This window comes from Myxine glutinosa, chromosome 7, assembly GCF_964187855.1.
Source record: "Myxine glutinosa chromosome 7, kmMyxGlut1.1, whole genome shotgun sequence".
NCBI classification, from domain to species: domain Eukaryota; kingdom Metazoa; phylum Chordata; class Myxini; order Myxiniformes; family Myxinidae; genus Myxine; species Myxine glutinosa.
Genome location: NC_136267.1, coordinates 166,183,357 through 166,198,541, shown reverse-complemented (window position 1 = coordinate 166,198,541; position 15,185 = coordinate 166,183,357).

The following is a 15,185-nucleotide window of genomic DNA, read 5'->3' as shown; positions in this document are numbered from 1 at the left end:
CTGGAGGGTGGAGTGGGATTGAAGAGAGTGAGGGAGTTTGTTCCAGAGGTGGGAGAAAAGAGGAATGAAGGAGTGATGGTGAGCAGAGAGTCTTGATTTTGGCAGTTTAACCACAAGAGGGTTGCAGGCAGATCTTGTGCGACCTGTAGGAATATTTGCGGGACAGAGCCCAGAGAGAGCTGGGGGGGCAAGGCCAGAGAGGAGTCGGTAGAAGACGGAAAGACCACCAACCTGCCTGCGGTGAGTGAGTGAGAAGCCCTTGGAGTTAGCTTCATCGCGGGAGATTCCAATGATTCTGAATGCTTTGGTTTCAACAGCATGAAGACGAGCTAGGTGTGAGGCAGGAGCACCAGCCCAGAGGGGAGAGCAGTATTCCATTGAGCTGCAGATGAAAGCCTTGTATGTGGTGAGGAGCTCAGGTGTGCGAAGGAAGGACTTCACACAACGGAGGATGCCCAGTCGGCGACTGGCTTTGGAGGCCAGATTTGAAATGTGGTTTTCCCAGGAAAGATCATGGCAGATAGTGAGACCCAAAAGCTTGAGTGACAGAACTTCTTGGAGAGGATTATTCAGAAAGTGGATGGGAGGGTTGTCCAGTCGGTCTTTTCGGAGAGACATCGTAAGAGTGTGAGATTTGTCAGGATTGAAAGACATGTTCCACTTGTTTGCCCAGTCTGTGATTTTGTCCAGGTCTGCAGAGAGTGAGGAGGCTGCAGACTGCCGATCTGAGGGATGAAGAATGGAGCGACAGAGAGTAGAGTCATCAGCAAAGAGATAGAGAGGATTTTCAAGAGAGTCAGAGAGATCATTGATGAAGACCAGAAAAAGCACAGGACCCAGAACACTGCCTTGGGGAACTCCAGCCTGAACAGGAAGAGGAGATGCGAGAAACCCATTCAGGGCCACACGTTGACTACAACTAGAGAGGGAGTCCGCCAGCCATGCATGGAGATTTCCATGGATACCAAAAGAGGAGAGTTTGTTGAGCAGAGCGGGGTGCCAGACCGTATCAAAGGCACGTGATATGTCAAGGGAGACTGCTCTAATTTCCTGTTTGGCATTGAGGACCTCCATCCATTGTTGAGAAAGCAGAAGCAGCATGTCCAGAGTACAGTGACCAGGTCTGAAACCAAATTGATGATCAGAGATCAAGCCATTGGAGAAGAGGAAAGATTTCATATCTGAAGCAATGATGGATTCCTTGACTTTGCTGATATTTGGGAGAAGGCTGATTGGTCTGTAGTTGCTGGGATCTGTTTTTGCACCTTTTTTGTGCAAAGCGGTGATGTTCGCAGATTTCCAAGCAGATGGAAGGTGACCTTGGGCAAAAGAGAGGGTGAAGAGAACAGAGAGAGGGAGTGATAGAGCGGAAGAACAGGATTTTAGGACCCGTGGGCTGATGCCGTCAGGTCCAGTTGCAGAATCAGAGTCGAGGGTTGACAGAAACTTTTCCACCTTGTCAGGAGGAAAGGACACAGAGTCCAGGAGCAGCTGAGTTCGACTGGGTACGGTGGGTACAGAGAGGGATGGGTTTGGGACACAAGATTTAGAGGCAAACACAGAGTTGAGGCATTCAGCTTTTTCATGTGAGGAATCAGCCATGTGGGCATTTGAGGTGAGGGAGGGATGGAGGGGGAACAAACACCAGAAACAGATTTGACCAGACGCCACCAGGATTTGGAAGAGGGAGACAGATAAGAGAGTTCGGTCCTGAGAATGGAGAGATATTGTTTCCTGGCTCTCCTGAGGGTGGACACACACTTGTTTCGGGCTTTGTGAAAGGAAATGAAATTTCCTTCCGTTGGATTTGCTTTCCAGGAGATGAAAGCAAGTTGTTTCTGGGCAATAGCCTCACCACAAGATTCCGTGTACCATGGACGGGAGGAAGGGTATGACAACTGAAGACGAGATGGGATAAATCTGTGCATGAGAGAGAGCAATTTACTTTGGAAGAATTCCCAGGATGAGTTGATGTCAGAGGCGGTAGAGATGGGAGACCAGTCCAGATGATTGATGGCTGCTTCAAGACCGTGCCAGTTGGCCTGAGTGAAATGCCAGACTCGTCGACGCTGAGGAGGCTCTCTGAGAATGGTCAGAGAGATGTCCACTTTAACAAGCACATGATCAGAAGAGCCGATTGGAGCAGAAGAAGAGCAGCATACATTTTCAGGGAAGTTAGTCATAACCAAGTCTAGAAGAGAAGATGCTCCGTTGACTGAGATTCGGGTCGGGAAATTGACAGATTGTGTCAGTCCCAGTGAGTCGCAGAAATCTTTTGCTGAAGAGCCATGGCTGGTTAGAGAGGTACCCACACCCAGCCAACTGGCATGGTGACAGTTGAAATCACCACATATGAGGAAGAGAGAGAGTTGGGATGGGTAGATAGAAGTTGGTCCATATTCTCAGACAGCGAGATGTAGATGGAGTCATCACTGTTTGGTGGACGGTACAACACACATATGAACAAAAGGTGGGAGCGAAGGGGAAGCCGTAGCCAAAGGTATTTCTGGGGGTGAGGTGGAGAGAGGGCAGTGCAGGGCGAGTGAGGAAGAGAGTTTTTTTTATAAAGATGGCAACCCCACCTCCAGGACGAGGCTCATGTCTATCATACCAGAGGAGGGAGTAACCTGGGAGAGATGCCAAGGAATCAGAGACATCATGAAGGAGGAAAGTTTCTGTTAAGCAGATCACGTCTGGTTTGTCAGAAGCAACCTGTATGGAGAAATCAGTCAAGTTTGAGTGAAGGCCCCGGATGTTTGAGGACCATATTGTTAAGGAAGAGTAAGGGGGAGCATCGGATATAGAACAGGGGGGGGGGGGGTGCGGTAGGGTAAGATGTGGAAGAGGAGGAAGAGGTAGGGAGAGCTGTTGAAGGTGTGTCAGAGATTTCAGAATAGCTTGGAGAAAGGGAAGAATGGGGCAGACAAAAGGTTTGATGGTGATTGGGTGAGGCGCAGTGAGGTGTTATTTGAGGAGGGGGAAGAGTGAGGCAGAAGGTTGAGGGAGATGAAGGTGAAAGTTGGAAGGGGGAAGAAGCGGGGAGGACGCTTTGAGGAGGAGGGGTGAGAGGGGAGTCTAGGAGGGGAGGAGCGAGGGAGAGTCTCGGAGGGGAGGGGTGTGGGGGGAGTTTAGGAGGGAAGGGGCAAGGGGGGAGATTTGAAAGGGATGGGTGATGGGGAGGATTTGGAGGGGAGGGGCAAGGGGGAAGATTTTAAAGAGATGGGTGATGGGGATGATTTGGAGCGGAGGGGCAAGGGGGTAGATTTAGAGGGGAGGGGTGATGGGGAAGTTTTGGAGGGAAGTGGTGATGGAGAAGATTTGGAGGGGAGGGGCAAGGGGGAATATTTGAAAGTGATGGGGAAGATTTGGAGGGAAGGGGCAAGGGGGAATATTTGAAAGAGATGGGTGATGGGGAAGATTTGGAGGGGAGGGGCAAGGGGGTAGATTTGGAGGGGAGGGGTGATGGGGAAGTTTTGAAGGGGAGGGGTGATGGGGAAGATTTGGAGGGAAGGGGTAATGGGGAAGTTTTGGAGGGAAGGGGTGATGGGGAAGATTTGGAGGGGAGGGGTGAGATTGGATTTTGAAAAGTCTACGATTAATGGGAAACGAACATTTATTGCAAAATGAGTTTCTTGAGACATTCGAGTCAAAAATACGTTTGAGGACACTGAAGGATGGGTGGAGTGCTGGAGAGTTTAGGGAATGAATGAAAGATGCACTATAAGAGATGGAATTTTTTTTTGGAGTGAATAGATTTGGTGAGCAAGTCGAAAGTATCCTTTTATAGAAGAAGAAGAAGAAAAAGGTGTTATAGAATACGACAGAATACAGTTCTTCAGGGGACAGATTAAACATTTTTTAACAACGTGATCACGTGATCACAAACAACGTGGTCGAAGAACAAACGAACAAATAAGAACGAACAAACGGATAAGACCAGAGAAGGAAAATATTTTTTTTGGTTTTTTTTTTAGGAGATTTTAAAACAAGGAAGTATGGGGGTGAAAAGACCGGGAAAACCAGAGACCGAAAGTAATTGCTGCGCGATCGAAGAACCGCTGAGACAAAAACAAAGCATCAAGCCAAGGTCGGACACGGTAGCCTACTAGTACTACACTAGGCCTCAGAATACGCGACACCAAAGAACCGACGATTCTGTACACAGGTATGAAAAACCAACACCGAGAATCCTATTAAAGACACCCCAATAGGTACATACACCAAAAGAAAGATACAGTTTCGACAAAAACACAATTGTGAAAAATTACTTAACTTCGAAAGCGTGGTAGCAGGGCAGCTTTGAATAGACGTGACCTCCAATCTTGCGCATGCGCAGTCCATCGGGTGGGGGGGGGGGGGGGAATCGTGAAATATAAATTGTGAAACACGTGAAAAACTAAGTACACCCCATGTAAAGTTTTGACTTTTTCAACATATTTCAACATACAGCTATTTGATCTTAATTTCTACAATATTGATAGATAAAGGTGATATAATATAACAAATATCATGAAACATTTACATTTTGTAGTCCATTGTATAATTTAAACAAACATAAATGCAAATTTCGCATGTGGAAAAAGTAGGTACACCCCCTACATTTATCACTACTTCAAATACCTAAAATTAGAATCAGGTGCACCAGCTCAGGTGCAAATGATTAGAACATCGTGAGAGAGGATCTTGGAGGAACCTGTCTCATTTGAACCTCAGACATTTAGTTTGGTTGGCTCTTTTTTTTCTTTTTTTTTTTTGTATACAAGATCGAGGCTCGTGAAAGAGCGAACATTAATCACACAGAAAGACAAACAGACACACAAAACAAATAACATCGGGAGCGGTAGACAAGATGGGGAGAGAGGGGGAAGGACACAAACACAACATTTGAGAGCAGGGACCGAGAGACATGGAGACATCGAGAGAACTGTGGAAGGGAGAGGGCTTTGGTGGGGAGGCATGGGAAGGGGGGGGGGGGTGGGAGAGGTATAAAACATATGGACACTGCCAAGACTTCCAGGAAAGAAGTTGGAATTTCAAACAAGGTGGATCTGGGGTGAATTAGTGGGGGTAGAAAACATCAAGGTTTTGGATGGGGGAAGATAAGAGATGGTGGTGAACAGCTGTTTTGAAGACCTGGAGGGAGGAGAGTGATTGAAGTGAGTGTGGGAGTTTGTTCCAGAGGCGGGAGAAAAGAGGAATGAAAGAGTGAAGGTGAGCAGAGAGCCGAGATTTCGGCAGTTTAACCATCAGAGGGTGGCTGGCAGATCTTGTGCGACCTGTAGGAATATTTGGGGGACAGAGCACAGAGAGAGCTGGGGGAGCAAGGCCGGAGAGGAGTCGGTAGAAGACAGAAAGACCACCTACCTGCCTGCGGTGAGTGAGTGAAAGGTCCTCAGAGATAGCTTCATCGCGGGAGATTCCAATGATTCTGAAAGCTTTGGATTCAACAGCGTGAAGCCGAGCCAGGTGTGAGGCAGGAGCACCAGCCCATAGGGGAGAACAGTATTCCATTGAGCTGCGGATGAAAGCCTTGTATGTGGTGAGCAGCTCAGGTGTGCCTAGGAAGGACTTCGCACGACGGAGGATGCCCAGTCGGCGACTGGCTTTGGAGGCCAGCATGGAAATGTGGTTTTCCCAAGAAAGATCATGGCAGATGGTGAGACCCAAAAGCTTGAGCGACAGAACTTCTTGGAGAGGATTGTTGAGAAAGTATATGGGAGGGTTGTCCAGTCGATCTTTTCGGAGAGACATAGTAAGAGTGTGAGATTTGTCAGGATTGAAAGACATGTTCCACATGTTTGACCAGTCTGTGATTTTGTCCAGGTCTTCAGAGAGTGAGGAGGCTGCAGACTGCCGATCTGAGGGAAGAGGAATGGAGCGGCAGAGAGTGGAGTCATCAGCAAAGAGATACAGAGGATTTTCCAGAGAGTCGGAGAGATCATTGATAAAGACCAGAAAAAGCACAGGGCCCAGCACACTGCCTTGGGGAACTCCAGCCTGAACGGGAAGGGGAGATGAGAGAAATCCATTCAGGGCCACACGTTGACTACGACCAGAGAGGAAGTCTGCAAGCCATGCATGGAGATTTCCATGGATACCATAGGAGGAGAGTTTGGTGAGCAGAGCTGGGTGCCAGACCGTATCGAAGGCACGTGATATGTCAAGGGAGACAGCTCTGATTTCCTGTTTGGCATTGAGGACCTCCATCCATTGTTGAGACAGCAGAAGCAGCATGTCCAGAGTAGCGTGACCTGGTCTGAAACTAAATTTTTTTTTTTTTTTTTTTTTTTTTTGTATACAAGGTCGAGGCTCGTGAAAGAGCGAACATTAATCACACAGAAAGACAAACCGACACATAAAACATATAACATAGGGAGCGGTAGACAAGATGGGGAGAGAGGGGGAAGGACACAAACACAACATTTGAGAGCAGGGACCGAGAGACATGGAGACATCGAGAGATCTGAGAGAGGGCGAGGGCTTTGGGGGGGGGGGCGTGGGAAGGGGGCGGTGGGAGAGGTATAAAACATATGGACACTGCCAGGACTTCCAGGAAAGAAGTTGGAATTTCAAACAAGGTGGATCTGGGGTGAATTAGCGGGGGTAGAAAAGATCAAGGTTTTGGATGGGGGAAGATAAGAGATGGTGGTGAACAGCTGTTTTAAAGACCTGGAGGGAGGAGTGGGATTGAAGGGAGTGAGGGAGTTTGTTCCAGAGGCGGGAGAAAAGAGGAATGAAAGAGTGAAGGTGAGCAGAGAGCCGAGATTTCGGCAGTTTAACCATCAGAGGGTTGCTGGCAGATCTTGTGCGACCTGCAGGAATATTTGGGGGACAGAGCACAGAGAGAGCTGGGGGTGCAAGGCCGGAGAGGAGTCGGTAGAAGACAGAAAGACCACCTACCTGCCTGCGGTGAGTGAGTGAAAGGCCCTCAGAGATAGCTTCATCGCGGGAGATTCCAATAATTCTGAAAGCTTTGGTTTCAACAGCGTGAAGCCGAGCTAGGTGTGAGGCAGGAGCACCGGCCCATAGGGGAGAACAGTATTCCATTGAGCTGCGGATGAAAGCCTTGTATGTGGTGAGGAGCTCAGGTTGATGATCAATCAACCTCAGGATCAATTGATGATCAGAGATCAAGCCATTGGAGAAGAGGAAAGATTTAAGTTGAAGTTGTTGAGTTGAAGCTCAACCGAAGATGGACCTTTGTTGTTGAAGTGTGCGGCGTCACCATGCCTAGATCAAAAGAGCTCTCTGAGGCCTTCATAAAGAAGGTTATAGATGCCTACGAGTCTGGGAGGGGATTTAAAAAGATCTCCAAACAATTTGAAATCAATCATTCGTCTGTCTGGAAGATCATCTACAAGTGGAGAAGAATCCAAACAACTGCCATCTTGTTCAGGCCAGGCCGCCCCAGCAAGTTCAGCCCGAGAGCAGACCGCGAGATGCTGAAAGAAGTCTTTAAGAACCCCAGAATGTCATTATGGGACCTACAGGTAGCTCTTGCGACTGTTGATGTCAAAGTGCACGAGTCTACCATTAGAAAGAGGCTGCACAAATTTGATCCACATGGGAGGTGTGCCAGGAGGAAACCGTTGCTGTCCAGAAAGAACATCAGGGCAAGACTAAAGTTTGCCAATGAACACCTAGGCAAAGACCAGCACTTCTGGAACAATGTGCTCTGGACAGATGAGTCAAAGGTAGAGCTATTTGGCCACAGTACCAGAAGACATGTTTTGCGAAAACCAAAGACAGCATTTGACCACAAGAACCTGATACCAACTGTAAAGCATGGTGGTGGAAATATTATGGTTTGGGGCAGCTTTGCTGCATCAGGGCCTGGGCAGCTCACCATCATATAATCGACTATGAATTCTTCATTGTACCAGAGGGTGCTTGAGGATAATGTGAGGCCATCTGTTGGAAAGTTGAAGCTCAACCGAAGATGGACCTTGCAACATGACAATGACCCGAAACATACCAGTAAATCCACCAAGGAATGGCTGAAAATAAAGAAATGGAGGGTTCTGGAATGGCGAAGTCAAAGCCCGGATCTAAATCCCATTGAGATGTTGTGAGGGGTTTTGAAACGAGCTGTGCATGCAAGAACCCCCTCAAACATCGCACAGCTGAAAGAATTCTGCATGGAGGAGTGGGCAAAAATTTCTCCCAGTCGATGTCAGAGACTGGTAGACAGTTATAAGAAACGCCTACTTGAGGTTGTGTTACGTGGTCCCCTCGGTGAATACCTGGTCTCGGTGACCCCCGGACCGTGAGAGGAACTTCGCCAGAAAGCTGTATTATATATGCGCTTTCGCCACGCAATCCATATGAATTTCACCCAAGAGACAACTGTTGTTCAAGGATATATTTCAATGGTAATGATACCATACAATTTCAATGATACAACCACGGAGATTTTCCCCGAGCAATCAACAATACACAACCATCACCAATTCCCAACCCACAATCAATTCCCTATGATTAAGATGGCCATCTTATATACGTGTGTCCCGGTGAGTACTCACGACACCCTTTTGGTCTCGGTCCCGCACAATGTCTCTGGGCCCCTCCTGACCAAGATGATGGTCGGCGTCGCCGCACTCGGGCGGTTGAACGAACCCCGGGTGGACGTGTTTCCACCGGGCAGGTATCGTACCCGGCACCCCGGCTACAGCCCCTCGCGGCCACGCGAAGCGGGGACGGGAAAGCAAGCCACAGGCCCCCACGCCGCTTGCCAGGCGTGTTAGGCCCCAACGGGCGACGCGTACGCGTCTTTTTAGACGGTGTCGCGCACGGCGCCAAACGCTGGGTCGGTGCACGGCCACACGACAGTTTGCCGTCCACCGGGCAGGTATCCGTCCCGGTAACTCCTCTCGCCAGACAGGCTCGGGAACGCCGCTTTTCCACACGGCTCAATCAATCCCACCTTTCGTCGGTGCGGGGCGAGGAAGAAGAAACCTCGTCCTTTTTCCTCGTGTCTTTTCCTTCCGTTTCCGGTCACTTCCGTTTCCGGCCACTTTTTCAGAAGGGCTCCTGACCCTCCAACCACAACAACTACACAACAACTTAATATACTGCACACGGATAAGCAAAGACCTGAATGGTAATTCACATACATTCACATAAATATGTAACACTCCCCCCCTTCAAGAAAGAAAGTTTGAACCCAGCGAAAACTTTCTTTGCCGGCCAATTTGGAGAAACAAACCAGATAACTCAACCCCCCCCACATTATCAGTTCCCCCCGGGCACAGTTATCACTTAAAAATAAAGCAACCAAAATTTCACCACAACCCCTCCAGATTACTCACTCTGGACTAAGCACCAGCCACGACATTGTCCCTGCCAAATCACACTCCATCTCATGACCCTCTGACTTTGACCGTCAGTTTCTTGTGAATGAAGGTTAAGGGGTTGATCAAAGATCCAAAGTTAAGCCACTCGATAGCACTTTTTCCGGGAGGCCAAGCCGAGTATTCACTACATGGATGCCTTTAGGAATGTGGAGTTCACGGTTAGTCCATGCAGGAAAGTTCTCTACATGGGCGCCTTGAGGAACGTGGAGTTCACGGTTAGTCCGTGCATGAAAGTTCACTACCTGGACGCCTTTAGGAACGGCGTTCACGGTTAATCCGTGTAGGAATCTTGGCTCGGCGGCTCCGCCGCATTCAGTGCTTCAACTTCTCAGAACTTCCCTAATACTTAGGGTGGGACCACTTGTCCCTGTAGTCCCATGAATAGCGGTCTCCTTCTCGGCCACTACTTTGCCAATCCTTCCTTCGGGAGCGGCCGTAACTCAGGGAGCCTCCATAATAATATTGATTGCGGCCACCACCAAAACTACCGCCCAGTTGTCCTCTCCTGTAGACCTCTCGACGTCTATGAAATGCCTTCCCTACTGTTATGGTCCGACCCTCCAAATCCTTGCCATTCCAATTCTTCTCTGCCTCTCTGGCGTCTTTTGTGCTGGCAAACGTGACAAAGCCGAACCCTCTTGACTGTTGCGTTTCCCAGTCTCTTACCAACCGCACTTCCACCAGCGGCCCATATCTGTTGAAGACAGAGGTCAGAACTTCTTCCTCTGTTTTGAAGTTCAGTCCCCCTACAAATAACTTGGCACTTTTGTCGCCATCCCGAGCTGGTGTGGCGTTATTTTCCCTGCTGGGCTCTTTACCAACCCTCAGGTTACCATAAACTTGACCCCCGGCCAAATCATTCCCGATAACCACAGATACACCCTCTACAGGAAGCGTGGCTTGTAAACCGACGGTGACCGGTCCTGACACCAAATCGGACTCCAAATGGATGACATGAAGGGGAGCACTAACACCGCCCCCGATCCCCTGTAAACGAACACTATCCCCCGTTGCCGTCTCCTCGGAACATGGCAAAATGCCTTCAAGCATTAAAGATTGATGTGCCCCTGTGTCCCTCAATATCCTAACCGGTTTCCGGTTAGTCGAGGCTCCATCCCGTGACACAAACCCCTCTGAAATAAATGGTTGGTAACCCTTTTGATGGCGATTTCTCACAATGGCCATTGCGTTTGGAGTCGTAGTAGTCGGACTCCGCTCTGGGTCTTCGCTTTTCATGCGGTAACAACTGGACATCAAGTGTCCAGGTTTCTTGCAAAAAGCGCAAGTAGGCCCGGAGGAAAAACTCGTGGTCTGCCTCGGGCCCCCCGAACTATAAGTTTGTCTTGGGCCCGCCTCGCTCTGATTTCGAACAGGTGGGGTATCATAGTTGTCCCCATAATCATCTCGAGGCCGCCGCCATGTATGGTCGTTCTCCGCACCTGCTGTTCCCCACCTCCCCTGCGGAGATCTAGGCGAGGAGTTAGGTTCGTGGACCCCTATTCGGTGGGTTAAGGCATAATCATCTGCCATGGTGGCTGCGTCCCACAACTTTGGTACCTTCTTTTCCTGCAGGTACACTTTGATGTCCTCGTGGACACACTGCTGGAATTCCTCCACCAGGATCAAGTCCCGCAATGTCTCGAAGTCTTTCCCGACTCCTTTTGACTCACACCACCGATCAAACATGTTTTCTTTCACTCTGGCAAACTCCACATGGGTCTCACTCTCCCTCTTCCTGGCATTCCTGAATTTTTGCCTGTAAGCTTCCGGAACCAACTCATACGCTTTGAGGATGTGCGTCTTCAGTACCTCATAATCTGCACATTGGTCCATTGGTAGCGCCGAATAAATTTCCTGAGCTTTCCCCACCAGCACACTTTGCACGAGTATGGTCCAGGCCTCCTCCGGCCAGTTTAATTGTCGAGCCACTTTCTCAAAGTGTGGAAAAAATTTCGCGACTTCTTTTTCACTGAACGGTGGAACCAGCCTCACATGTCTGCCCACATCCCAGGTTTTCTGGTTAGGTGTCGACCCCGTCAGCAAGGGTGGTGCCTCTCCCCGTTCTCTCATTAACTCCAGCTCCTTGAATTTGATTTCTTGCTGAAGCTCCATGTCACGTTCCTTTAATTCCCTTTCCGCTTTTCTCTCCTCTGCTTCGAGGTCCCTTGCAGCTCTCCTCTCCTCCGCTTTTCTCCCTTCTAACCTTTCTTGGAGTTCTCTTTCCACTCTCCTTTCCTCTGCTTGTTTCTCTTCTCTCCTCTCTTCTGCTTTCCTTTCCTCTTCTGATCTTTCCTTTTCTGCTTTCCTTTCTTCTTCTGCTAACCTTTCCTGGAGTTCTCTTTCCACTCTCCTTTCCTCTGCTTGTTTCGCTTCTCTCCTCGCTTCTGCTTTCCTTTCCTCTTCTTTTAACCTTTCCTGGAGTTCTCGTTCCACTCTCCTTTCCTCTGCTTGTTTCTCTTCTCTCCTCTCTTCTGCTTTCCTTTCTTCTTCTTTAATCCGTTCCTGGCTCCGTAATTGCAACTCCAGTTTCCGGAGCTCAACGTCTTCTGGTTCTTCGGGTAGCCACTCCCAGGCTAACTCGTCCCATGTTCCTAATCCCACCAAAGATTCTATCACCGTGGCCTGCAACTCTGCCTTCCTCAAATTAGTTCGGACCTCCAAGTTAAAATGTTTGGCCAATTTCAAGAGGTCCGACTTTAGCAACGCTCGGAACTGTGCCTCACTCGGGGTTACCACAAAGTTCTGTGCCACAAACGCCATGGTGCCTATCGTTAACACCTGTTAACCTTCACCCAAGACTTTACCCCAATTTCTCCAAAAAAAAATTACCAATTAATAATTAATTAATAAATTTTAATTAATAAAAAATTATTATTTTATTATGTTATACAATTTTAAATCCCGGACGTAGACCCAATTGCGAAACCGCAAATCGTAATTTGGACGAGCCCCCAATTCTGTTACGTGGTCCCCTCGGTGAATACCTGGTCTCGGTGACCCCCGGACCGTGAGAGGAACTTCGCCAGAAAGCTGTATTATATATGCGCTTTCGCCACGCAATCCATATGAATTTCACCCAAGAGACAACTGTTGTTCAAGGATATATTTCAATGGTAATGATACCATACAATTTCAATGATACAACCACGGAGATTTTCCCCGAGCAATCAACAATACACAACCATCACCAATTCCCAACCCACAATCAATTCCCTATGATTAAGATGGCCATCTTATATACGTGTGTCCCGGTGAGTACTCACGACACCCTTTTGGTCTCGGTCCCGCACAATGTCTCTGGGCCCCTCCTGACCAAGATGATGGTCGGCGTCGCCGCACTCGGGCGGTTGAACGAACCCCGGGTGGACGTGTTTCCACCGGGCAGGTATCGTACCCGGCACCCCGGCTACAGCCCCTCGCGGCCACGCGAAGCGGGGACGGCAAAGCAAGCCACAGGCCCCACGCCGCTTGCCAGGCGTGTTAGGCCCCAACGGGCGACCCGTACGCGTCTTTTTAGACGGTGTCGCGCACGGCGCCAAACGCTGGGTCGGTGCACGGCCACACGACAGTTTGCCGTCCACCGGGCAGGTACCCGTCCCGGTAACTCCTCTCGCCAGACAGGCTCGGGAACGCCGCTTTTCCACACGGCTCAATCAATCCCACCTTTCGTCGGTGCGGGGCGAGGAAGAAGAAACCTCGTCCTTTTTCCTCGTGTCTTTTCCTTCCGTTTCCGGTCACTTCCGTTTCCGGCCACTTTTTCAGAAGGGCTCCTGACCCTCCAACCACAACAACTACACAACAACTTAATATACTGCACACGGATAAGCAAAGACCTGAATGGTAATTCACATACATTCACATAAATATGTAACAGTTGTTTCTGCCAAAGGGGGCAATACCACCTATTAGAGCCAAGGGTGTACTTACTTTTTCCACAAAAGGAAATGGCATCTCTGTTAATTTTTTGTTGAATAAATTATTGCAAAGTCAACTTGTCATTGTTGTTTGTTCAATTAGATCACCTTTATCTATAGATACTGTTTAAATGAAGATCAAATATTGATATGTCCACATATGTTGAAAAGATTTTAAAAAACATTTCATGGGGTGTACTTACTTTTTCCACAGGCGAAATTTGCATTTATGTTTATTTAAATTATACAATGGACGAGAAAATGTAAATGTTTCATGATATTTGTTATATTATATCACCTTTATCTATCAATATTGTTGAAATGAAGATCAAATAGCTGTATGTTGAAATATGTTGAAAAAGTCAAAACTTTACATGGGGTGTAATTTTTCACATGACTGTATGTCAATATATATCTATATTATAAAACAGGAGTGTCTGTCTGTCTGGCTGTCCGTCCATCCCCAAACTACTATCTCAGTTTGGGGGCTAGTCCTGCCAAACCTCCTGTGGGACGTTTTGGGGTCCCAACGGATGTTGTAAGGGAGGTAGGGGAATTTCATAAATTCCTCAATAAAATTATGATATTTAAAATTGACTCTATACGAACCTGCCCCGAATCCGGGAAGTGAACACATGACGAAAATGAGCTGGTTTGATATTATCTCAATGCAATCGTCATTTAACACAGTATTTTGTTATAGTATCAATTTAGGATTGGAATGATGCTGTTTGGAATTGAGTGAATACAATTATTATTTTGAATTCCCAACCGTACAGAACTCCTACATATCTGGATGTAACGTCAGCATGGATTTAAATATTTGTTTATGTAACGAGTGGTTGTAAAATTTATTTTTTATACTAATGCTATTTAATTTGTGATTGGAGTTATGTTGTTTGGAATGAACATAGAGATGTTGAGTTCAAATGAATGAGGAAATGACGTGAGGGTTTATACTTTCTAACCATGACATTCGCAGATTCGCCATTGACTGGGTATAGAGCCATTCAAACAGGTACGTTTTATTGTGCAAGTCTTTCACGAACATGCTGTCCATGTCTGACGTGCGACTGAAGGTGGCACAGGAATGTGGAATTTATTGGTTCCATGTCAGCATTCTCCGTTTCTGCATTGTTTGTTTGCTTTCGGCTCCCCACCCCTCCGTAGCACGGGTACCTCGCGAGTATATCAATATATTGTCGTGTGACTGCTCTCAGTTAACACCGGGAGAGTCACGGAGGGCAATCGTGTGTTACTCCGAGGCATTCAGTTCAAATGCGGATTTTTATACACAGGGGAAGAAAGGGAAGGGAAAACCGAAAACCTGTTGCGATCGCCGGCAGATCCTGAACCTGCGAAAAATAAACTCAAACAAACGGGTTTATATGTATAACAAGTACAAAAAGTTTTAATTAAAACAAAAGCCGCGTCGATGTTACACAATGCCTAGATGCAGCTGTGCCTATAACGTCGATGTTATAGGCACAGGACATTCCTATTGATTCGATTACTTGATGTTATTTTTGTGCAAAGTGAAAATATATCTCGGCAATTTCCCGTGTGTGGCGACGAATTTTTAATATATCTCGGCATTTTCCCATCTGTTATTTCAGGCGGTGTATAACTGACCATGCCGCGATTTTAAAAAATTATATCTCGGCAATTTCCCGTATGTGGCGACACGTGAACGAAGCTATGCTCCTCTCTCCACATTATTGTGACGACGTATAAATTAAATATTTCATCGTGACGATTGTCATCAAATGGACGAATTTTTAATATATCTCGGCATTTTCCCATCTGTTATTTCGGGCGGTGTATGACTGACCATGCCGCGATTTAAAAAAATTAATATCTCAATGGACTTGAAGTTACAGGCCTTTGAGAATTCATTTCGTTCTACAAAGGGCAACTT